The sequence below is a fragment of the Rutidosis leptorrhynchoides genome, chromosome 2 (genome assembly GCF_046630445.1).
Source record: "Rutidosis leptorrhynchoides isolate AG116_Rl617_1_P2 chromosome 2, CSIRO_AGI_Rlap_v1, whole genome shotgun sequence".
NCBI lineage: Eukaryota > Viridiplantae > Streptophyta > Magnoliopsida > Asterales > Asteraceae > Rutidosis > Rutidosis leptorrhynchoides.
The window spans coordinates 523,724,761-523,752,711 of NC_092334.1; positions in this window are offsets into that span (position 1 = coordinate 523,724,761).

A 27,951-nucleotide genomic window follows, 5' to 3' on the forward strand; every position below is an offset into this window, starting at 1 on the left:
ACTGAAATGTCCCGTTTTTATTGATTAAAAACGTTCCATATTAATTGATTTCGTTGCGAGGTTTTGACCTCTATATGAGACGTTTTTCAAAGACTGCATTCATTTTAAAACAAACCATAACCTTTATTTCATCAATAAAGGTTTAAAAAGCTTTACTTAGATTATCAAATAATGATAATCTAAAATATCCTGTTTACACACGACTATTACATAATGGTTTACAATACAAATATATTACAACGAAATAAGTTTCTTGAATGCAGTTTTTACACAATATCGTACAAGCATGGACTCCAAATCTTATCCTTATTTAAGTATGCGACAGCGGAAGCTCTTAATAATCACCTAAGAATAAACATGCTTAACACGTCAACAAAAATGTTGGTGAGTTATAGGTTTAACCTATATATATCAAATCGTAACAATAGACCACAAGATTTCATATTTTAATATACATCCCATACATAGAGATAAAAATCATTCATATGGTGAACACCTGGTAACCGACATTAATAAGATGCATATATAAGAATATCCCCATCATTCCGGGACACCCTTCGGATATGATATAAATTTTGAAGTACTAAAGCATCTGATACTTTGGATGGGGTTTGTTAGGCCAAATAGATCTATCTTTAGGATTCGCGTCAATTAGGGTGTCTGTTCCCTAATTCTTAGATTAGCAGACTTAATAAAAAGGGGCATATTCGATTTCGATAATTCAACCATAGAATGTAGTTTCACGTACTTGTGTCTATTTTGTAAATCATTTATAAAACCTGCATGTATTCTCATCCCAAAAATATTAGATTTTAAAAGTGGGACTATAACTCACTTTCACAGATTTTTACTTCGTCGGGAAGTAAGACTTGGCCACTGGTCGATTCACGAACCTATACCAAATATGTACATATATATCAAAGTATGTTCAAAATATATTTACAACACTTTTAATACATTTTGATGTTTTAAGTTTATTAAGTCAGCTGTCCTCGTTAGTAACCTACAACTAGTTGTCCACAGTTAGATGTACAGAAATAAATCGATATATATATTATCTTGAATCAATCCACGACCCAGTGTATACACGTCTCAGGCTAGATCACAACTCAAAGTATATAAATTTTTAGAATCAACCTCAACCCTGTATAGCTAACTCCAACATTACTGCATATAGAGTGTCTATGGTTGTTCCAAATAATATATATACATGGGTCGATATGATATGTCAAAACATTTGCATACGTGTATATGGTATCCCAAGATTACATAATATATTAGAATACATGTATAATACAATATAAGTTAGCTAGGATATGATTTGTATAGAATTGTTAATATTTCCCGTAGCTACAAAAATAAAAATATCCAATCTTGTTTTACCCATAACTTCTTCATTTTAAATCCGTTTTGAATGAATCAAATTGTTATGGTTTCATATTGAACTCTATTTTATGAATCTAAACAGAAAAAGTATAGGTTTATAGTCGGAAATATAAGTTACAAGTCGTTTTTGTAAGAGGTAGTCATTTCAGTCGAAAGAACGACGTCTTGATGACCATTTTGAAAAACATACTTCCACTTTGAGTTTAACCATGATTTTTGGATATAGTTTCATGTTCATAAGAAAAATTATTTTCCCAGAAGAACAACTTTTAAGTCAAAGTTTATCACAGTTTTTAATTATCAAACCCAAAACAGCCCGCGGTGTTACTACGACGGCGTATGTCCAGTTTTACGGTGTTTTTTTCATGTTTCCAGGTTTTAAATTATTAAGTTAGCATATCATATAGATATAGAACATGTGTTTAGTTGATTTTAAAAGTCAAGTTAGAAGGATTAACTTTTGTTTGCGAATAAGTTTAGAATTAACTAAACTATGTTCTAGTGATTTCAAGTTTAAACCTTTGAATAAGATAGCTTTATATGTATGAATTGACTGATGTTATGAACATCATTACTACCTCAAGTTTTGTGGATAAACCTACTGGAAAAGAGACAAATGGATCTAGCTTCAAAGGATCTTGGATGGCTTGAAAGTTCTTGAAGTAGAATCATGACACGAAAACAAGTTCAAGTAAGATTTCCACTCGAAATAAGATTGTTTTAGTTATAGAAATTGAATCAAAGTTTGAATATGAGTATTACCTTATATTAGAAAGATATCTTACTGTAAATAAGAAAGATTTCTTGAGGTTGGATGATCACTCTACAAGATTGGAAGTAAGCTAGCAAACTTGGAAGTATTCTTGATTTTTATGAAACTAGAACTTGTAGAATTTATGAAGAACACTTAGAAATTGAAGATAGAACTTGAGAGAGATCAATTAGATGAAGAAAATTGAAGAATGAAAGTGTTTGTAGGTGTTTTTGGTCGTTAGTGTATGGATTAGATATAAAGGATATGTAATTTTGTTTTCATGTAAATAAGTCATGAATGATTACTCATATTTTTGTAATTTTATGAGATATTTCATGCTAGTTGCCAATTGATGGTTCCCACATGTGTTAGGTGACTCACATGGGCTGCTAAGAGCTGATCATTGGAGTGTATATACCAATAGTACATACATCTAAAAGATGTGTATTGTACGAGTACGAATACGGGTGCATACGAGTAGAATTGTTGATGAAACTGAATGAGGATGTAATTGTAAGCATTTTTGTTACATGTAAGTGTTGTTACATGTAAGTGTTGTTTTGAAACCTTTAGGTTAACGATCTTGTTAAATGTTGTTAACCCAATGTTTATAATATCAAATGAGATTTTAAATTATTATATTATCATGATATTATGATGTACGAATATCTCTTAATATGATATATATATATATATATATTAAATGTCGTTACAACGATAATCGTTACATATATGTCTCGTTTCAAAATCATTAAGTTAGTAGTCTTGTTTTTACATATGTAGTTCATTGTTAATATACTTAATGATATGTTTACTTATCATAATATCATGTTAACTATATATATAACCATATATATGTCATCATATAGTTTTTACAAGTTTTAACGTTGGTGAATCACCGGTCAACTTGGGTGGTCAATTGTCTATATGAAACCTATTTCAATTAATCAGGTCTTAACAAGTTTGATTGCTTAACATGTTGGAAACACTTAATCATGTAAATAACAATTTCATTTAATATATATATAAACATGAAAAAGTTCGGGTCACTACACTTAAAACAATATGTACCATGCTAAGTCAATCATACACAAAAGGAATAATATGAATGAAATTCAAAACGGTCATAAAAGGAAAAATTAAAGGGCTTTCGAGGCCTCGTTTCGAAACATATTTGGGACAAACCGCCTACGGCAGTTTGCCAACGGATAGATCTTGAAAAAATACACGATTTGAAAAAAAAAAACGATGACTAAATCGGAGCCCCGAGTCAAAATATACGATAGATTGAACATTTTCGACAAGGACACAAAACACCAAGCACCATGAACCGTCAGTGGTGTTTGGTGCGTGATGAGATTTTGCGAGGAACGATGTCTTTTTCGAAATCTAGACCACCTCAAATGGAAAGCACGTTCAGAGAGTCTTGCTCATTTGGACGTTTTACGGTGATCTTGAGAATTTCAGCACAATCTGAAACCGAAGGTTATGCGCCACCAAATGGTACTCTATCTGGCGACACATACTAATGATTTAAAAAACATGTTTAATGAAGTGACATTAGATTCAAATTTATACCCGTTATACATATTTTCATTGCGAGTAAAATAATAGGCCTTAAAACGATATATACCATGCTAAGTCATGCGTACACAAAACTAATAATGCGATATAAACTGAAAACGTTCAAAGAGAACATTAAAAATGAGTAATTTGTCTTTTTTAGGCATTCTGACTACCTCGAATGTCAAGACACTATCCAGGAGGCTTGATGTTAAGGTCGTTTAAGGGTGATCTCGAGAATTTCAGCATAATCTGAAACCGAAGGTTATGCGCCGCCAAATGGTACTCCATCTGGCAGCGCATATTAATGATTTAAAAAAACGTGTTTAATAAAGTGATATTACATTCAAATTTATATGCGTTATATATTATTACATTGCGAGTGAAATAATAGGCCTTAAAACAATATGTACCATGCTAACTCATGCATACACAAAAGGAATAATATGAATGAAATTCAAAACGGTCAAAAAGGCAAAATTGAGGGCTTTCGAGGTCTCGTTTTGAAAAATATTTGTTATAAACCGCCTACGGCAGTTTGCCAACGGATAGTTCTTGATAAAAATACACAATTTAAAAAAACGGAGACTAAATCGGAGCCACGAGTTAAAATATACGATAGATTGAACATTTTCGACAAAGACACAAAACACCAAGCACCACAAACCGTCGGTGGTGTTTGGTGCGTGGTGCGATTTTGCGAGGAAAGATGTCTTTTTTGGAATCTAGACATCCTCGAATAGAAAGCACGTTCAGAAAGTCTTGCTCGTTCGGCCGTTTTACGGTGATATTGAGAATTTCAGTACAATCTGAAACCGAAGGTTATGCGCCGCCAAATGGTACTCCATCAGGTGGCGCATACTAATGATTCAAAAAATGCGTTTAATGAAGTGACATTAGATTCAAATTTATACCCATTATACATATTTTCATTGAGAGTGAAATAATTGGCCTTAAGACGATATATACCATTCTAAGTCATGCGTACACAAAACTAATAATCCGATATAAACTGAAAACGTTCAAATAGAACATTAAAAATGAGTAAAATGACTTTTTCGGCATTCTGACGACCTCGAATGTCAAGACAATATCCAGGAGGCTTGATGTTAAGGTCATTTTAGGGTGATCTTGAGAATTTCAGCATAATCTGAAACCGAAGGTTTTGCGCCACCAAATGGTACTCCATCTGGCGGCGCATATTAATGATTTAAAAAAGCGTGTTTAATAAAGTGATATTAGATTCAAATTTATATGCCTTATACATAATTACATTGCGAGTGAAAGAATAGGCCTTAAAACAATATGTACTGTCAAGACCCGTCCTAATCCATCCGGACAAAGTCCATATCGATTACAAACGATTCACAATAGTTGATTACATCACGAGGTACTTGACCTCTATATGATACATTTTACAAACATTACATTCGTTTTGAAAAGACAAACTTGCTTTATATCAAAAACTGACGACATGCAAATCATTTCATAATATATTCAACTATAATTAACTAAATAATAATCTTGATGAACTCGACGACTCGAATGCAACGTCTTTTGAAATATGTCATGAATGACTCCAAGTAATATCTTTTAAATGAGCAATTGCACAGCAGAAGACTTCTTTCATACCTAAGAATAAACATGCTTTAAAGTGTCAACCAAAAGGTTGGTGAGTTCATAAGTTTATCGTAAACAATAAAATTCATCATTTTGATAGACCACAAGATTTAAATCCTGCATGGTACAAATGGGCCCGAATCCTATACCCACCTGTAATGTACATGCTATATCTTTTAAATACAGTACATCTTTCTCGTGTACGAAACCATTTTCATAAATCATAGTAACCGTACACATATCTTGTGCACAAAAATAACATACACATAACCTGTGTATAAAATCATTCTCTCGATATATAACATTCACATCAACTGGTGGCAATTATCATGTCCACATAATTTAATGGTGGCAATTATCATGTCCACATAATTCAATGGTGGCAATTATCATGTCCACATAATTCAATGGTGGCAATTATCATGTCCACATAATTCAATAATAATCCGCAGAACTTCTGTCTGCATAATAATTCATTCGAGGAATGCTTTGCTTGTGTCTATCTCGTCAAACATTTATAAAAGCATTTCATGTATTTGCAGTTTAAAATATATTTCAAAGCATTTAATAAAGCAGTTGTAAAAACAGCGCATGTATTCTCAGTCTCAAAAATATAAAGAGTAAAAGGGAGCAAATAAACTCACGCATATAAATATTGTAAAACAGTTAATAAAGTATTTGCATGTATTCTCAGCCCAAAAATGTAAAGAGTAAAAAGGGAAAATGAAACTCACGCATATAAATTTTGTAAAACAGTTAATAAAGCATTTGCATGTATTCTCAGCCCAAAAATGTATATAAAAAGGGAATAATGAAACTCACGCATATAAATTTTGTAAAACAGTTAATAAAGCATTTGAATGTATTCTCAGCCCAAAAATGTATATAAAAAGGGAATAATGAAACTCACGCATATAAATTTTGTAAAACAGTTAATAAAGCATTTGCATGTATTCTCAGCCCAAAAATGTATATAAAAAGGGAATAATGAAACTCACTGTACTGTATTTTGTAGTAAAATACATATGACGACATTTGAACAATGCAGGGTTGGCCTCGGATTCACGAACCTATATCATTTGTATTTTTATTAATATACATAGTTGTAATCAAACAATTATACATATAAATTTATTAGTCTTTTTATATTAATAGTATATATATATATATATATATATATATATATATATATATATATATATATATATATATATGTTTCATTTATTTCATTTTGTTATATAAATATATTAATTTTTATTATGTTATAGGTGTATTAATATATCTTTAATATATATATATATATCAGTTGTATATTATAGTAGTAGTTATAATAGTACTAAAAATAATATTAATATGAGTAAAAATGATAATCATGATAATACTTGGTGTTACTAATAAAATATATTAAAGTTAATAATTTTTGTTAATAATAATATTAATGATAGTTTTTAATTATAAATCTCATAATGATAATATCAGTAGTTTTTGACAAACTGTATAATTTAATAATAATGGTAATGAAAATAATAATTTTTGATATTTTTACATAATACTTGATCATAATAATTATAACAATCTTAATTCTAATGTTAATCTTTTAATAATAATAATACTTTTATTAATAATAATTCCTAATTGTTTCTAATACAAATATTAATGATAATAATAACAATTCTAAAAGTAACACTTTTATTACTAAGGCTAATAATGATAATAATGATAATACTAATAATAATGACAATAATAATATTAACAATAATAATATTAGTAATGATAATACTAATAAGTATTAAATTCTAATTATAATACTTTTAGTAATAATGATAGTAACATTCATAATATTAATATTAATGATAACAATAATTACTATGATAGAATTAATAATACTAATACCAATATTAATAATAATTGTAGTAATTATAACAATTATAATAATTATAATAATAATAATAATAATAATAATAATAATAATAATAATAATAATAATAATAATAATAATAATAATAATAATAATAATGAAATAATAATTATGGAAATAGAAGAAAAGGTATACCTTAAAAAAAATGCACCGAACGAGGCTCGAACCCGAGACCTCCCGTTCACGCACCACACCATATAGCCAGTCCTTCTGTTTTGCTTATCTGACTCTTACCCCGTATCTATTTTATTAAACCCGAAATTTTCGTGTTATATCTTCTTCTCCATCGGCTCTAATGATTCAACCAACATCACTACTCGCAATAACAATTCGTGGTTTTATTTAGGACTTGTAAACGTCTATTAAAACTATAAATAGAGTCATTGATCAACAACAAAAGAAAAAAAAATTAAAACTCGCTGCTTGTGCGACGGTTTAAAAAAAATTGATTTAGAGATTAGCAACGTTTGAGACAGAAGTTATAAAACGAAATAGGTTTCAATTCACCTTCTGAAACTATTGGATTCATTAACTTATCTTAATTCATCACAGAAATCTTGAATTTTACGAAGAACGTATTAGTTGACTTTTGAAAACAAAAGTTTGACTCCCAAAATTCGTGATCGATAGAAGAAATTGAGTTGTGAAATTTCGCAGATACATTAAGTATTGGATTCCTAACACGATGACATTTATAGATTTTGTTAAAAGACTCGAAATTGAATTAATAGAAAAATGATGAAGCGTACAGAGGGAGAAAAAAAATAAAAAAATAAAATTGTGTTCTTCAAATTATTCGATTTGCAATGATGTTAAATAAATGTTGTAAATAATAGAGATAGATTGACCTATAATGGTGATAAGCTCGACAATAGAACACGAGTAGAACGGGAAAATAGGAAAAGAAATAGAAGGAAACAGATAGAGATGGACATGTTACGTGTAATCTGCTTTTATATATAATATTTAATATTTAATATCAATTATTAATAAGTAAATATCTTAATAATAATACTACTATTAATATTAATAATTATAATAAAAATACTGATATATTAGAAGTAGTAATAATTTTTATGAGGGATAATGATAATTAGTTGTATTGTAATAGCAATATATATATATATATATATATATATATATATATATATATATATATATATATATATATATATATATATATATATATAATAAATTTAGTAATAATGATATTACTAATATTAATAATAATATTAGTAATTATAATAATAAATGAATAATAATAATGCAAATAATAAACATGATAATAATCACATTATTAATGTTAGTAATAATAAAATGTTTTGTTTTCTAATAATCAAAATTACAATAATCATAATAATAATAATAATAATCTTTAATGAAAATGGTAATAATAATATTTAACAGTATTATTAATATTAATCATATAGTTAAAATTACAATTCTTACCACTAGTGATAATGTTATTAACAAATCAAATGTAACAATTTCAGTATTATAGTTTTAATAATATTGATATTAATATTAATAATAATAATAAATGTAATAATAATCATATATTAATTATAATTAAGTTGTAATTACTTTTAATATAATTATATTACAATTTATATTATATACTATACGATTACATCTATTGAATATGTATTATTTATATATTTTATAAATACTTCAATATAGAAATCTTTTATATCTATAACTATATAGATTTATCATATATCTACTTATATAGATATATTTTTATAACAACTTAATTATTTCGATTATTATCTTACATTTTTAATTCTAATTAATGAATGTATACTTTTTAATTATTATATATACACCTATGTATATATATATATATATATATATATATATATATATATATATATATATATATATATATATATATATATATATATTATTAGATACACATTGATTCGTGAATCGTCAGGAATAGTCAAAGGTCAAATGTATACATGAACACGGTTCAAAGTTTTTGAGACTTTATTATTTCAGACTTTGTTTATAGTGTCGGTTTCAGCTGAAGATCAAGTTTAAATTTGGTAGGAAATTTCCGGGTCATCACAGTACCTACCCGTTAAAGAAATTTCATCCCGAAATTTGAGTGAGGTCGTCATGGCTAACAATAAATATGTTTTCCTGACGAATATGAGCTGATAATTAGAGTCTTATCATTATTGAATAATACAGATAAAATAATTCGATTATTCGAAGAGCACGAATGAAGCTATCACAAAAGATTGAAATGAATAAATGAAGTTTCGTTTTAACTTTTGACGTTGTCTTGGTTGAATTCCGGAATTCAAGGGATTTAAAGAAAATCTTCGAGATTTAAAAGATTTGATCCTTCGGCGAATAAGGAAATTAAGATCTCTATAATTAAATGCGGTCATCTGCCTCGATTGCCCTATAGGATACTTCCATTATAAATTTACCTCTTTCATTTCATTATTTTCACCATTCCTATATTTTTTCCTTAATTCATACATCCAAAGGATTGTAAAAATGCTTAATCTAGTTCTAATTCTTGATATTTTTCTAATTATCATTTCTGTCATCCTTCTTTTCAATCTTCCATCAGAAGAATCTGGTTACTTCTACTATTACTTTGGGGTAATACTATTCTTAATTCTACCGTGTCTTTATATTGCTATTCGTATTAATATCCACGGTTTGTAATTTATGTGTTGTTATCGGGCTTTATATTCCCCCTTGTATTTCGGAGCTTCATGCTTTTGTTTTTTTTTTGCAAGTAACGGTCCAGAATTCATAGGTATGGAACTTAGAATGAACTTAATGTTCTAAACAAGAAAGAACGTAATAGCACGATTTGATTTGTCAAATTACCTGAATCACTGAGAATAGAACTATCAAGAATATACTTTCTTGATATGTTCAGAAGTTAAGCAGAATGAAAGAGTTATGTAACATGGTACGTGATGACGTTATGATATGTGAATCATCACGTCCCATTAAAAACTCAGCATGACTTACTGTAATATAATCACGTTGATCAAGTGTCATTATATTGTACTAACTCATGCATCAGTTCCCAACATTACTTTAATGACATTCATATTTTAAGCTCGAAAATTTATAGAATATAGAAACTAACAGTTTCTATATGATGTAACACTGATAGCACGAAGAGATTAATGATTTCAGATAAGATTAGTTATGAAAATATATTCAGAAATATCGAAGATATTTATAATGAAAGACATGATAATATCTTTGAATATCTAAGATCAGAGGATGATGGAGACTATTGTCCGCAAGGGTTTAGGGTAATGAGCAAGATATTTGCTAAAGACTTCAGCAGACATTGAATCATTTAGATTCTTTGAAGTCAAACTTATTCTTTGTGATTTGTCCACGGCTTCCTTCATAGTTTCGCATAATCCTCTTTTTGGTACTAAATTTCCTATTGAATGTTTCCAACATAATGATACACAAGAAGCACGAAGATGTATATAATTTTGGACGAGAATATTTATGAAAATATCCTCAGATATATCGAAGATATTAATGATGATATTTTGGAATTTCTAAGTTCGATGGTTGATGAGGAAGATTTTCCGCAAGATTTTAACATGAGTACAGAGCAAGATATTCGTTGAAGGTTTCATCGGATCCAGAATTACCTGGATTCTTTGAATATATGGTATGTTCCTTGTATTTATCCTTGGTCTCCTTCGTGGTTAGCTCATTCCGTTTTCCAGTTCTAACTTTTCTGAGCTTTTCCAACATATTATTCTTTATCATCAAACTTTCAATGATTAAGGTCGTTTACGGTTGTCTACGGTTTCTGCTGTTTCATTCAGCTTTTTCAACATTCAGAGTATTGATTTGTAGACTGAGTGCTTTTCAGAATTTCAGAATGAAAGATCATAATTCTAAGAGATAAATGTTATACATATAACTATTGATGTAGATATGCTGTGAGTTTTCAAAGTACTGCTTACTGATTCCCGGTAATTGGTATGGCACTTCTCATTACAAGATGCGGATGAGTATATGATAGGGTTTCAATGAAAAAAAATATATATAATGATTTATCAGAGAGATTTAAGCCAAGAATCAACGAGGTTACTGGTCTGGCTGTTGGTAATATGGTGGAATATAAAAGGTTCCCCGGTAACAATAAAGAGCACGCATATATAACAAAGTTATAATAAGATTATTTCAAACGAAAAGTTGAAGTTGACTTGCTAGAGCTGTGACAAAATTTGTTACTTTGAAAGGAATCACCAAGTTATTTTGGGTAATAATAACACTAAAAGAATTAGCACAGATACGTGTTAAACGTTTAGTCAGGTTCCGAGTATTTTCAGGTGTACAATTATATGACCAATATTTTCTCCTGTAAATGAAGTGTGGTTGGTTTATTCTCTCGATTGAGGTGTTTTTCAAGAATCATGAAATGTTTGAACACAGATTGGATTCGTCAAGATACAAATGAGGTTTAAGATGAAATCAAGTGGCAAACTTGAAGAATTGTTTAGTTTCATATGTTATAATCAATATTTTAATTCATTTTAATTGTCCAATAATAGCAGTCCTTAGTTGATAGTCCAATAATTCATATATAGTTTAATATATAATATTCGAATTAATTAATACGTATCGTGACCCGTGTACATGTCTCAGACTCGATCACAACTCAAACTATATATATTATTGTAGAATCAACCTCAACCATGTATAGCTAACTCCCGCATTACTGCATATAGAGTGTCTATGGTTATTCCAAATAATATATATAGATGCGTCGATATGATATGTCAAAACCTTGTATACGTGTCCCGATATTTAAAGTGCGTAAAAATAAATAACAAAAATTAAATGACGATAAATAAAGTGCGTAAAGTAAATAACAGAAATTAAATGACGATAAATAAAATTGCGAGAATGTAAATTGCGATAAATAAAATGTAATCAGTTAGCTAGGAACAATTAGCTGGAACAGTTAGCGTGGATTCTTAACAACATTTTTCTCGTAGTTAATTTGTTTGTTTCTAACAAATTTTATTTTGTCCAGTGTTTTCTTCATTATGCCACTTGTTGGATTCTGATAGATCAAAATCCAATTATGAAATTGAATGAAAATGGTTATTCTGTGGTGAACGGATTCGTATATCTTGTGGATGTAAGTAGGATAGTAAATGACTGTTGAGTTAGATTTGAAAGAATGTACAGTTTATTTATTAATGTGAAATATGAATATTCCTCGGGTATTACCTACCCGTTAAAATATTTTCACAATTACCACTTTGTACGAAAGAATTTTTAATTACAATCTTTATGAAAACATATAAATACATATATATTTTCTTCAGATGTAATCATGGATTTAATGAGTTAATATGATATTAAACTCATTTGATTTATCGTTAGAACTAGAATACATAATCTCTAAAACATTAGAGATTACTTAATCGGCATGAAGAACGAAGATAATCGATGTAGAACGATACGTAGAACAATGATTATACTCGAGGTACAGAATAAGATGTTGAGGCATGGATTGTTCATGCTACTAGTGCTGTTACTGATGGTACTGTTGGTGCTGGTGATGTTGCTGAAGCTGGTACATTTTGCACCATATTCTCCAAATTTATTTTTCAAGCACGAAGTTTGTTGACTTCTTCTAATATTCCGGGGTGATTGTCGATTGGAACGAGCGAATGAATAAGGTTTAGAATTTTAGATAGAATTTAATCTTGGCGTGATATTCAGGAAATGAGAGAGAAAATAGTATTACAAACAGGTTCGCCGGTAAGTGCTTCAGGTTCTTCATCAAGAGGTGAATTCAGTTGGTGGAAGGGATCGCCTTCTTCGTGTCTCCATTGATTAAGTTGACTACGAACCCATCAGATAAACTGGGGATGGCTGATTGGTTGATTCATTCTGGTGACGCTGCTTTCGGAGCTTATATGAAACTCCATATTGGAATAGCTGTCGAAATCCGAGGAATTCGAACTGGTTGAGGGATTCATCTCGTACGATCAGATGAAGGATTTTCGATAAGGAGTAGAATAGGATGTAGATTAGTACCCTGCAATACATAATTTACATATGCATATATAATACTAAAATCCCATAAGTTACGGAGGAATCTACGGAAAATGTCAGGCAAAGTTATAGTGACAGATACGCTAAGATATGAAGTAGCAGATACGTTAAGATATAAATTTTGTCTATACACTATTCATGCAATCCAGGTAGTAAGATATGTCTAGATTAAGAATGATAAGCAAGTGATTCCTTAAGAATGATAAGCAGGTAATTTTCGACACGAAATGATAAGCAAAACTTTTGACATGCAGACACGGTCGAAGTCCAAACTCATTAAGGCATCCTAACAACTATCAGTTAGACATACCAATGCAAGACCTGATTCGCTAAGACCTCCGCTCTGATACCAACTGTCAAGACCCGTCCTAATCCATCCGGACAAAGTCCATATCAATTACAAACGATTCACAATAGTTGATTACATCGCGAGGTACTTGACCTCTATATGATACATTTTACAAACATTGCATTCGTTTTTAAAAGACAAACTTGCTTTATATCAAAAACTGATGACATGCAAATCATTTCATAATATATTCAACTATAGTTGACTAAATAATAATCTTGATGAACTCGACGACTCGAATGCAACGTCTTTTGAAATATGTCATGAATGACTCCAAGTAATATCTTTTAAATGAATAATTGCACAGCGGAAGACTTCTTTCATACCTGAGAATAAACATGCTTTAAAGTGTCAACCAAAAGGTTGGTGAGTTCATAAGTTTATCGTAAACAATAAAATTCATCATTTTGATAGACCACAAGATTTAAATCCTGCATGGTACAAATGGGCCCGAATCCTATACCCACCTGTAATGTACATGCTATATCTTTTAAATACAGTACATCTTTCTCGTGTACGAAACCATTTTCATAAATCATAGTAACCGTACACATATCTTGTGCACAAAAATAACATACACATAACCTGTGTATAAAATCATTCTCTCGATATATAACATTCAAATCAACTGGTGGCAATTATCATGTCCACATAATTTAATAGTGGCAATTATCATGTCCACATAATTCAATGGTGGCAATTATCATGTCCACATAATTCAATGGTGGCAATTATCATGTCCACATAATTCAATAATAATCCGCAGAACTTCTGTCTGCATAATAATTCATTCGAGGAATGTTTTGCTTGTGTCTATCTCATCAAATATTTATAAAATCATTTCATGTATTCGCAGTTTAAAATATATTTCAAAGCATTTAATAAAGTAGTTGTAAAAACAGCGCATGTATTCTCAGTCCCAAAAATATAAAGAGTAAAAGGGAGCAATTGAACTCACGCATATAAATATTGTAAAACAGTTAATAAAGTATTTGCATGTATTCTCAGCCCAAAAATGTAAAGAGTAAAAAGGGCAAATGAAACTCACGCATATAAATTTTGTAAAACAGTTAATAAAGCATTTGCAAGTATTCTCAGCCCAAAAATGTATATAAAAAGGGAATAATGAAACTCACGCATATAAATTTTGTAAAACAGTTAATAAAGCATTTGCATGTATTCTCAGCTCAAAAATGTATATAAAAATGGAATAATGAAACTCACGCATATAAATTTTGTAAAACAGTTAATAAAGCATTTGCATGTATTCTCAGCCCAAAAATGTATATAAAAAGCGAATAATGAAACTCAATGTACTGTATTTTGTAGTAAAATACATATGACGACATTTGAACAATGCAGGGTTGGCCTCGGATTCACGAACCTATATCATTTGTATATTTATTAATATACATAGTTGTAATCAAACAATTATACATATAAATTTATTAGTCTTTTTATATTAATAGTATATATATATATATATATATATATATATATATATATATATATATATATATATATATATATATATATATATATATGTTTCATTTATTTCATTTTGTTATATAAATATATTAATTTTTATTATGTTATAGGTGTATTAATATATTTTTAATATATATATATATATATATATATATATATATATATATATATATATATATCAGTTGTATATTATAGTAGTAGTTATAATAGTACTAAAAATAATATTAATATGAGTAAAAATGATAATCATGATAATACTTAGTGTTACTAATAAAATATATTAAAGTTAATAATTTTTGTTAATAATAATATTAATGATAGTTTTTACTTATAAATCTCATAATGATAATATCAGTAGTTTTTGACAAACTGTATAATTTAATAATAATGGTAGTGAAAATAATAATTTTTGATATTTGTACATAATACTTGATCATAATAATTATAACAATCTTAATTCTAATGGTAATGTTTTAATAATAATAATACTTTTATTAATAATAATTCCTAATTGTTTCTAATACAAATATTAATGATAATATTAACAATTCTAAAAGTAACACTTTTATTACTAAGGCTAATAATGATAATAATTATAATACTAATAATAATGACAATAATAATATTAACAATAATAATATTAGTAATGATAATACTAATAAGTATTAAATTCTAATTATAATTCTTTTAGTAATATTGATAGTAACATTCATAATATTAATATTAATGATAACAATAATTACTATGATAGAATTAATAATACTAATACCAATATTAATAATAATTGTAGTAATCATAACAATTATAATAATTATAATAATAATAATAATTAATAATAATAATAATAATAATAATAATAATGAAATAATAAATATGGAAATAGAAGAAAAGTATACCCTAAAAACAATGCACCGAACGAGGCTCGAACCCGAGACCTCCCATTCACGCACCACACTATACAGCCAGTCCTTCTGTTTTGCTTATCTGACTCTTACCCCGTATCTATTTTATTAAACCCAAAATTTTCGTGTTATATCTTCTTCTCCATCGGCTCTAATGATTCAACCAACATCACTACTCGCAATAACAATTCGCGGTTTTATTTAGGACTTGTAAACGTCTATTAAAACTATAAATTGAGTCATTGATCAACAACAAAAGAAAAAAAAATTAAAACTCGCTGCTTGTGCGACGGTTTAAAAAAAATTGATTTAGAGATTAGCAACGTTTGAGACAGAAGTTATAAAACGAAATAGGTTTCAATTCACCTTCTGAAACTATTAGATTCATTAACTTATCTTAATTCATCACAGAAATCTTGAATTTTACGAAGAACGTATTAGTTGACTTTTGAAAACAAAAGTTTGACTCCCAAAATTCGTGATCGATAGAAGAAATTGAGTTGTGAAATTTTGCAGATACATTAAGTATTGGATTCCTAACACGATGACATTTATAGATTTTGTTAAAAGACTCGAAATTGAATTAATAGAAAAACGATGAAGCGTACAGAGGGAGAAAAAAAAATAAAACTGTGTTCTTCAAATTATTCAATTTGCAGTGATGTTAAATAAATGTTGTAAATAATAGAGATAGATTGACCTGTAATGGTGATAAGCTCGACAATAGAACACGAGTAGAACAGGAAAACAGGAAAAGAAATAGAAGGAAACAGATAGAGATGGAAATGTTACGTGTAATCTGCTTTTATATATAATATTTAATATCAATTATTAATAAGTAAATATCTTAATAATAATACTACTATTAATATTAATAATTATAATAAAAATACTGATATATAAGTAGTAGTAATAATTTTTATGAGGGATAATGATAATTAGTTGTATTATAATAAATTTAGTAATAATGATATTACTAATATTAATAATAAGATTAGTAATTATAATAATAAATAAATAATAATAATGCAAATAATAAACATGATAATAATCACATTATTAATGTTAGTAATAATAAAATGTTTTGTTTTCTAATAATCACAATTACAATAATGATAATAATAATAATTTATAATAATAATAATAATCTTTAATGAAAATGGTAATAATAATATTTAACAGCATTATTAATATTAATCATATAGTTAAAATTACAATTCTTACCACTAGTGATAATGTTATTAACAAATCAAATGTAACAATTTCAGTATTATAGTTTTAATGATATTGATATTAATATTAATAATAATAATAAATGTAATAATAATCATATAATAATTATAATTAACTTGTAATTACTTTTAATATAATTATATTACAATTTATATTATATACTATACGATTACATCTATTGAATATGTATTATTTATATATTTTATAAATACTTCAATATAGAAATCTTTTATATCTATAACTATATAGATTTATCATATATCTACTTATATATATTTATTTTTATAACAACTTAATTATTTCGATTGTTATCTTACATTTTTAATTCTAATTAATGAACGTATACTTTTTAATTATTATATATACACCTATGTGTGTGTATATATATATATATATATATATATATATATATATATATATATATATATATATATATATATATATATTATTAGATACACATTGATTCGTGAATCGTCAGGAATAGTCAAAGGTCAAATGTATACATGAACATGGTTCAAAGTTTTTGAGACTTTATTATTTCAGACTTTGTTTATCGTGTCGGTTTCAGCTGAAGATCAAGTTTAAATTTGGTTGAAAATTCCCGTGTCACCACATGTACCACGCTAAGTCATGCATACACAAAAGGAATAATATGAATGAAATTCAAAATGGTCAAAAAAGGCAAAATTGAGGGCTGTCGAGGTCTCGTTTCGAAAAATATTTGGGACAAACCGCCTACGGCAGTTTGACAATGGATAGATCTTAAATAAATACATGATTTGAAAAAAACGGTGACTAAATTAGAGCTACGAGTCAAAAGATACGATAGATCGAACATTTTGGACAAAGACACAAAACACCAAGCACCACGAACCGTCGGTGGTGTTTGGTGCGTGGTGCGATTTTGCGAGGAAAGATGTCTTTTTCGGATTCTAGACGACCTCGAATGGAAAGCACGTTCAGAGAGTCTTGCTCGTTCGGCCGTTTTACGGTGATCTTGAGAATTTTAGCACAATCTAAAACCGAAGGTTGTGCGGCGCCAAATGGTATTCCATCTGGCGGCGTATACTAACGATTTAAAAAACGCATTTAATGAAGTGACATTAGATTCAAATTTATACCCGTTATACATATTTTCATTGCGAGTGAAATAATAGGCCTTAAAGCGATATATACCATGCTAAGTCATGCATACACAAAACTAATAATACGATATAAACTGAAAACGTTCAAAGAGAACATTAAAAATGAGTTAAATGTCTTTTTCGGCATTATGATGACCTCGAATGTCAAGACGCTATCCAGGAGGCTTCATGTTAGGGTCGTTTTAGGGTGATCTCGAGAATTTTAGCATAATCTGAAACCGAAGGTTATGCGCCGCCAAATGGTACTCCATCTGGCGGCGCATATTAATGATTTAAAAAGCGTGTTTAATGAAGTGACATTAGATTCAAATTTATATGCGTTATACATAATTACATTGAGAGTGAATTAATAGGCCTTAAAACAATATGTACCATTCTAAGTCAATCATACACAAAAGGAATAATATGAATGAAATTCAAAACGGTCAAAAAAGGCCAAATTAAGGGCTTTCGAGGCCTCGTTTCGAAAAATATTTGGGACAAACCGCCTACGGCAGTTTGCCAACGGATAGATCTTGAAAAAAAATACACGATTTGAAAAAAAAACGGTGACTAAATCGGAACCATGAGTCAAAAGATACGATAGATTGAACATTTTCGACAAAGACACAAAACACCAAGCACCAAAAACCGTCGGTGGTGTTTGGTACGTGGTGTGATTTTGCGAGGAAAGATGTCTTTTTCGGAATCTAGACGACCTCAAATAGAAAGCACGTTCAGAGAGTCTTGCTCGTTCGGCCGTTTTACGGTGATCTTGAGAATTTCAGCACAATCTGAAACTGAAGGTTATGCGCCGCCAAATGGTAGTCCATCTGGCGGCGCATATTAATGATTTAAAAAAGCGTGTTTAATGAAGTGACATTAGATTCAAATTTATATCCGTTATACATAATTACATTGAGGGTGAAATTATAGGCCTTAAAACAATATGTACCATGCTAAGTCAATGATACACAAAAGGAATAATATGAATGAAATTCAAAACAGTCAAAAAGGAAAAATTAAAGGGATTTCGAGGCTTCATTTCGAAAAATATTTGGGACAAACCGCATACGGAAGTTTGCCAACGGATAGATCTTGAAAAAATACACGATTTGAAAAAAAAATGGTGACTAAATCGGAGCCACGAGTCAAAATATACGATAGATTGAACATTTTCAACAAAGACACAAAACACCAAGCACCACGAACCGTAGGTGGTGTTTGGTGCGTGGTGCAATTGTGCGAGGAAAGATGTATTTATCGGAATCTAGACGACCTCGAATGGAAAGCACGTTCAGAGAGTCTTGCTCGTTCGGCCGTTTTACGGTGATATTGAGAATTTCAGCACAATCTGAAACTGAAGGTTATGCGCCGCCAAATGGTACTCCATCTAGCGGCGCATACTAATAATTTAAAAAACGTGTTTAATGAAGTGACATTAGATTCAAATTTATACCCGTTATACATATTTTCATTGCGAGTGAAGTAATTGGCCTTAAGACTATATATACCATGCTAAGTCATGCGTACACAAAACTAATAATGCGATATAAACTGAAAACGTTCAAAGAGAACATTAAAAATGAGTAAAATGTCCTTTTTCGGCATTCTGATGACCTCGAATGTCAAGACACTATCCAGGAGGCTTGATGTTAAGGTCGTTTTAGGGTGATCTCGAGAATTTCAGCATAACCTGAAACCGAAGGTTATGCGCCGCCAAAAGGTACTCCATCTGGCGGCGCATATTAATGATTTAAAAAAGTGTGTTTAATAAATTGATATTAGATTCAAATTTATATGCGTTATACATAATTACATTGTGAGTGAAATAATAGGCCTTAAAACAATATGTACCATGCTAAGTCATGCATACACAAAAGGAATAATATGAATGAAATTCAAAACGGTTAAAAAAGGCAAAATTGAGGGCTTTCGAGGTCTCGTTTCAAAAAATATTTGGGACAAACCACCTACGGCAGTTTGCCAACAGATAGATCTTAAAAAAATACACGATTTGAAAAAAACGGAGACTAAATCGGAGGTACGAGTCAAAAGAAACGATAGATCGAACATTTTGGACAAAGACACAAAACACCAAGCACCACGAACCGTCGATGGTGTTTGGTGCGTGGTGCGATTTTGCTAGGAAAGATGTATTTTTCGGAATCTAGACGACCTTGAATGGAAAGTACGTTCAGAAAGTCTTGCTCGTTCGGCCGTTTTACGGTGATCTTGAGAATTTCCGCACAATCTGAAACCGAAGGTTATGCGCCGCCAAATGGTATTCCATCTGGCGGCGCATACTAATGATTTAAAAAACGTGTTTAATGAAGTGACATAAGATTCAAATTTATACCCGTTATACATATTTGCATTGCGAATGAAATAATAAGCCTTAAAACGATATATACCATGCTAAGTCATGCATACACAAAACTAATAATACAATATAAACTGAAAACGTTGAAAGAGAAGATTAAAAATGAGTAAAATGTCTTTTTTAGGCATCCTGACGACCTCGAATGTCAAGACACTATCCAGGAGGCTTGATGTTAGGGTCATTTTAGGGTGATCTCGAGAATTTCAGCATAATCTGAAGACGGAGGTTATGCGCCGCCAAATAGTACTCCATCTGGCGGCGCATGTTAATGATTTAAAAAAGCGTGTTTAATGAAGTGACATTATATTCAAATTTATAGGCGTTATACATAATTACATTCCAAGTGAAATAATAGGCCTTAAAACAATATGTACCATGCTAAGTCATGCATACACAAAAGAAATAATATGAATGAAATTCAAAACGGTCAAAAACGCAAAATTAAGGGTTTTCGAGGCCTCGTTTCAAAAAATATTTGGGACAAACCTCCTAAGGCAGTTTCCCAATGGATAGATCTTGAAAAAATACACGATTTAAAAAAAACGGTGACTAAATCAGAGCTACGAGTCAAAAGATACAATAGATCGAACATTTTGGACAAAGACACAAAACACCAAGCACCACGAACCATCGAAGGTGTTTGGTGCGTGGTGCGATTTTGCGAGGAAAGATGTATTTTTCGGAATCTAGATGATCTCGAATGGAAAGCACGTTCAGAGAGTCTTTCTCGTTCGACCGTTTTACGGTGATCTTGAGAGTTTCAGCAAAATCTGAAACCGAAGGTTATGCGCCGCCAAATGGTATTCCATCTGGCGACGCATACTAATGATTTAAAAAACGTGTTTAATGAAGTGACATTAGATTCAAATTTATATCCGTTATACATATTTGCATTGCGAGTGAAATAATAGGCCTTAAAACAATATATACCATGCTAAGTCATGCATACACAAAACTAATAATACGATATAAACTGAAAACGTTGAAAGAGAAGATTAAAAATGAGTAAAATGTCATTTTTCGGCATCCTGAAGACCTTGAATGTCAAGACACTATCCAGAAGGCTTGATGTTAGGGTCATTTTATGGTGATGTCGAGAATTTCTGCAAAATTTGAAGCAGAAGGTTATGCGCTGCCAAATAGTACTCCATCTGGCGGCGCATGTTAATGATTTAAAAAAGCTGTTTAATGAAGTGACATTAGATTCAAATTTATATGTGTTATACATAATTACATTTTGAGTGAAATAATTGGCCTTAAAACAATATGTACCATGATAAGTGATGCATACACAAAATAAATAATATGAATGAAATTCAAAACGGTCAAAAAGGCAAAACTAAGGGCTTTCGAGGCCTCGTTTCGAAAAATATTTGGGACAAACCGCCTACGGCAGTTTGCCATTAGATAGATTTTGAAAAAAAACACACGATTTGAAAAAAACGGTGACTAAATCGGAGCTATGAGTCAAAAGATACGATAGATCGAACATTTTGGAAAAAGACACAAAACACCAAGCACCACGAACCGTCAATGGTGTTTGGTGCGTGGTGCGATTTTGCAAGGAAAGATGTATTTTTCGGAATCTAGACGACCTCGAATGGAAAGCACGTTCAGAAAGTCTTGCTCGTTCGGCCGTTTTACGGTGATCTTGAGAATTTCAGCACAATCTGAAACCGAAGGTTATGCGCCGCCAAATGGTATTTCATCTGGCGGCGCATACTAATGATTTAAAAAACGTGTTTAATGAAGTGACATTATATTCAAATTTATACCCGTTATACATATTTGCATTGCGAGTGAAATAATAAGCCTTAAAATGATGTATACCATGCTAAGTCATGCATACACAAAACTAATAATACGATATAAACTAAAAACGTTCAAAGAGAAGTTAAAAATGAGTAAAATGTCTTTTTTCGGCATCCTGACGACCTCGAATGTCAAGAAACTATCCAGGAGGCTTGATGTTAGGGTCATTTTAGGGTGATCTCGAGAATTTCAGCATAATCTGAAGCCGAAGGTTATGCGTCGCCAAATAGTACTCCATATGGTGGCGCATGTTAATGATATAAAAAAGCGTGTTTAATGAAGTGGTATTAGATTCAAATTTATATACGTTATACATAATTACATTTCAAGTGAAATAATAGGCCTTAAAACATTATGTACCATGCTAAGTCATGCATACACAAAAGAAATAATATGAATGAAATTCAAAATGGCCAAAAAAGGCAAAATTAAGGGTTTTCGAGGCCTCGTTTCGAAAAATATTTGGGACAAACTGTAACGACCCGGAATTTTCCGATCATTTTATACTTATGAGATTAATATTTACATAAATTAAACCTTACCAACATGATAAGCAATCTAAATTGTTGAGACTTATGTTTTTGAAAAGAGTTTTACACAACGGTTGACCGTCCAATTTGACCGATGATATCACGAACTATATAACATACGATAATTATATGTTTGTGTATATATATGTATTTATATATATTTAACATGATCTAAGGATGGTTTAACATCTCATTGTGTACTAATAACAATGAGTTATAAGTATATTTTGAAACTACTAACTTAAGTTTTCAAAACGATAACTATACGTAACGTTCTTTGACATAAATACATATAACTTATAATACTTATACATGTATCGTATAGATATGTATTTAATCACTTTTAAAGGGCTTTTATACATAAAACAATATAAGTATATTTACAAAAGATAGCTATATTTGAATCCTCGTTCCGTTTTCTCAAGATTTTTATACGTATATCTAGGGTATATGCACCCGTATCATACCCAGCTTCTATATGTATTTACTATTGGTATATACACATCAAATCAACATCCTAATCAACATGTAATCAGCCCTTGTTGCTGCCCTCAAGGAGAGGTAATTAGGAATTGGAAGTTAGCTTGACTAAATATACAAAATAACAAACTACATTTTTGTTCTTGTCCCCCCTGGCCACGTTTTTAAAGGCCATCACCATACCATGTTTAGCTCACCATTCTTACTCCTAAATTACTCTCTAATTCACCTACTTACAAGCCTTAATGAACCTACTTCAATTCAGCAAGTTACCATGAAGATTTAGCTTCAAAACAAGCCTTAATCATCATAAGAAATTCCTTTCAAGAACACTTCAATAATCCTTCCAAGTATACAAGTTTACTTCCAACCTTTTGATCTAACTCCACCACTCTTTGATTCTAAGATTATTTCTTATCTTTTGCAGTAACTTTGTCCAAGTAACTTGAGGTAGTATGTAGTGACCCGAACTTTTCCATGTTTATATATATTAATTGAGATTGATATTTACATGATTAAATGTTTCCAACATGTTAAGCAATCAAACTTGTTAAGACTTGATTAATTGAAATATGTTTCATATAGACAATTGACCACCCAAGTTGACCGGCGATTCACGAACGTTAAAACTTGTAAAAACGACATGACGATATATATATGGATATACATATGGTTAACATGAGATTATGATAAGTAAGTATCTCCATAAGTATATTAACAATGAGGTATATACATATAAACAAGACTACTAACTTAAGGATTTCGAAACGAGACATATATGTAACGATTATCGTTGTAACGACATTTAAATGTATATATATCATATTAAGATATATTAATATATCACAATATCATGATAATATAATAATTTAACATCTCATTAGATATAATAAACAATGGGTTAACAACATTAATTGAGATCGTTAACTTAAAGGTTTCAAAACAACACTTACATGTAACGACTAACGATGACTTAACGACTCAGTTAAAATGTATATACATGTAGTGTATTTAGATGTATTAAAATACTTTTGGAAGACTTCAAGACATATATCAAAACACTCATACTTAACGAAAATGGTTACAGTTACTTTCCCATTCTTTTCTTTCATCAAGAATTCTAGTCGTATTCTTACCCGTATTATACACAGCTTCAAAACGTACTTAGTATGGGTATATAACAATAGGAACTAGCATGGGATTCCACTCTTGATTATGTCATGTATTACTAATCAATTTTAACTTCTACCATGAGCTAGTCAACTAACTAGAACTCCTTTTAACCCCACTCACCACTCACCAATTACCACTCATCATTCACTCCATTTCACTTCCAATTCTCTTTCTAATTCTCTCTCAACACACACACACTATTATGAACGTATTTTTCCAGTAGTTAATCATCATCTTCATCAAAAAACACTTCAAGAATCAAGCTATAATCATCATAGGAAGAACACTTCAAAAATCCCTTCAAGTTTACTAATTTACTTCCAAGCTTTCTAATCCATTCCAAGTAATCATCTAAGATCAAGAAACCTTTGTTATATACAGTAGGTTATCTTTCTTATTCAAGGTAATATTCATATTCAAACTTTGATTCAATTTCTATAACTATAAACTATCTTAATTCGAGTAAAAATCTTACTTGAACTTGTTTTTGTGTCATGATCCTACTTCAAGAACTTTCAAGCCATCCAAGATCCTTTGAAGCTAGATCATTTCTTGTCACTTCCAGTAGGTTTACCTACTAAACTTGAGGTAGTAATGATGTTCATAACATCATTCGATTCATATATATAAAACTATCTTATTCGAAGGTTTAAACTCGTAATCACTAGAACATAGTTTAGTTAATTCTAAACTTGTTCGCAAACAAAAGTTAATCCTTCTAACTTGACTTTTAAAATTAACTAAACACATGTTTTATATCTATATGATAAGCTAACTTAATGATTTAAAACCTGGAAACACGAAAAACACTGTAAAACCGGATTTACGCCGTCGTAGTAACACCGCGGGCTGTTTTGGGTTAGTTAATTAAAAACTATGATAAACTTTGATTTAAAAGTTTTTATTCTGATAAAATGATTTTTATTATGAACATGAAACTATATCCAAAAATTATGGTTAAATTCAAAGTGGAAGTATGTTTTCCAAAATGGTCATCTAGACGTCGTTCTTTCGACTGAAATGACTACCTTTACAAAAACGACTTGTAACTTATTTTTCTGACTATAAACCTATACTTTTTCTATTTAGATTCATAAAATAGAGTTCAATATGAAACCATAGCAATTTGATTCACTCAAAACAGATTTAAAATGAAGAAGTTATGGGTAAAACAAGATTGGATAATTTTTCTCATTTTAGCTACGTGAAAATTGGTAACAAATCTATTCCAACCATAACTTAATCAACTTGTATTGTATATTATGTAATCTTGAGATACCATAGACACGTATACAATGTTTCGACCTATCATGTCGACACATCTATATATATTTCGGAACAACCATAGACACTCTATATGTGAATGTTGGAGTTAGCTATACAGGGTTGAGGTTGATTCCAAAATATATATAGTTTGAGTTGTGATCAATACTGAGATACGTATACACTGGGTCATGGATTGATTCAAGATAATATTTATCGATTTATTTCTGTACATCTAACTGTAGACAACTAGTTGTAGGTTACTAACGAGGACAGCTGACTTAATAAACTTAAAACATCAAAATATATTAAAAGTGTTGTAAATATATTTTGAACATACTTTAATATATATGTATATATTGTTATAGGTTCGTGAATCAACAGTGGCCAAGTCTTACTTCTCGACGAAGTAAAAAAAAATCCGTGAAAGTGAGTTATAGTCCCACTTTTAAAATCTAATATTTTTGGGATGAGAATACATGCAAGTTTTATAAATGATTTACAAAATAGACACAAGTACGTGAAACTACATTCTATGGTTGAATTATCGAAATCGAATATGCCCCTTTTTATTAAGTCTGGTAATCTAAGAATTAGGGAACAGGCACCCTAATTGACGCGAATCCTAAAGATAGATCTATTGGGCCTAACAAACCCCATCCAAAGTACCGGATGCTTTAGTACTTCGAAATTTATATCATATCCGAAGGGTGTCCCGGAATGATGGGGATATTCTTATATATGCATCTTGTTAATGTCTGTCATAACCCGTCCTTAACCATAAGAACGAGTTAGATAACGTATGATTTCATTGCGAGGTATTGACCTCTATATGCGACATTTTTAAAAGAACAACTGCATTTATTTTACATTACAAACCATAACTCTTATTTTAATACAAGCTTTAGACAATATAAAGATGATTATCGTTTAGCGATAATCTTAGACTTACAAACTTTACATGTGATGATAACAATACGATTTCTAGCATATTTTACATTACAATTCCTCGGATATGCAGTTTTATTTTTGACACAAATATGCATACTCAAGATCTTGCTTAAATTCAACATGTTGCAGCGGAAGCTTCTAATTATCACCTGAGAATAGACATGTTTAAAACGTCAACATAAAGTTGGTGAGATATAGGTTTAATGCCGGCAGCAATATATATATATAGACCACAAGATTTCATATATAAACGTTTTAATAAAAATATTCTAAGTGGTTGAGCACTTGGTAACCATACTTAACATTTAATCACGTCGCATATTCCCTTTATTATGAAATCTTACTACACCGTACCAAGTGTAGTCACGAAACGAAGTACTGTGCAACCGTTGAATACTGGTCGTCCAGTCCGGTTGGGGTTGTCAGGCCCGATAGATCTATCAACAGGATTCGCGTTTACAATACCGCTGTAAATAACAGTTACCAAGCTACAGGGAAGTATGCTAGTGGTACAACTCAACGTAGAATATATTTTTCAGTTACTTGTGTCCATATCGTAAAACATAAAATACATGTATTCTCATCCCGAAATATTTAGAGTTTAAAAGTGGGACTATATACTCACTTTCGTCTTGAAGATATGTAATTTTGACTTGGTCTCCGATTGATATCACAAACCTAACCATATATAATATATCAATACCTTTTCTTTTTAAACAATCGTCACATATATATACTTATAATACTTTTAATAATTCCTTAGTCCGTAGTTAGCAGTTCGATGTTAGTAATTCAATTTTAAATGGTTCATTTTTAGGTGATTAATAAACCCCCAATGAAATAAATAAAAACCCCATCGTATATGTATTGGTCGAGATTAATCTTGACCCACGGTACCGGTGTTGTCAAATGACGTGTTGCGTACATAAAGTACCGGTGTT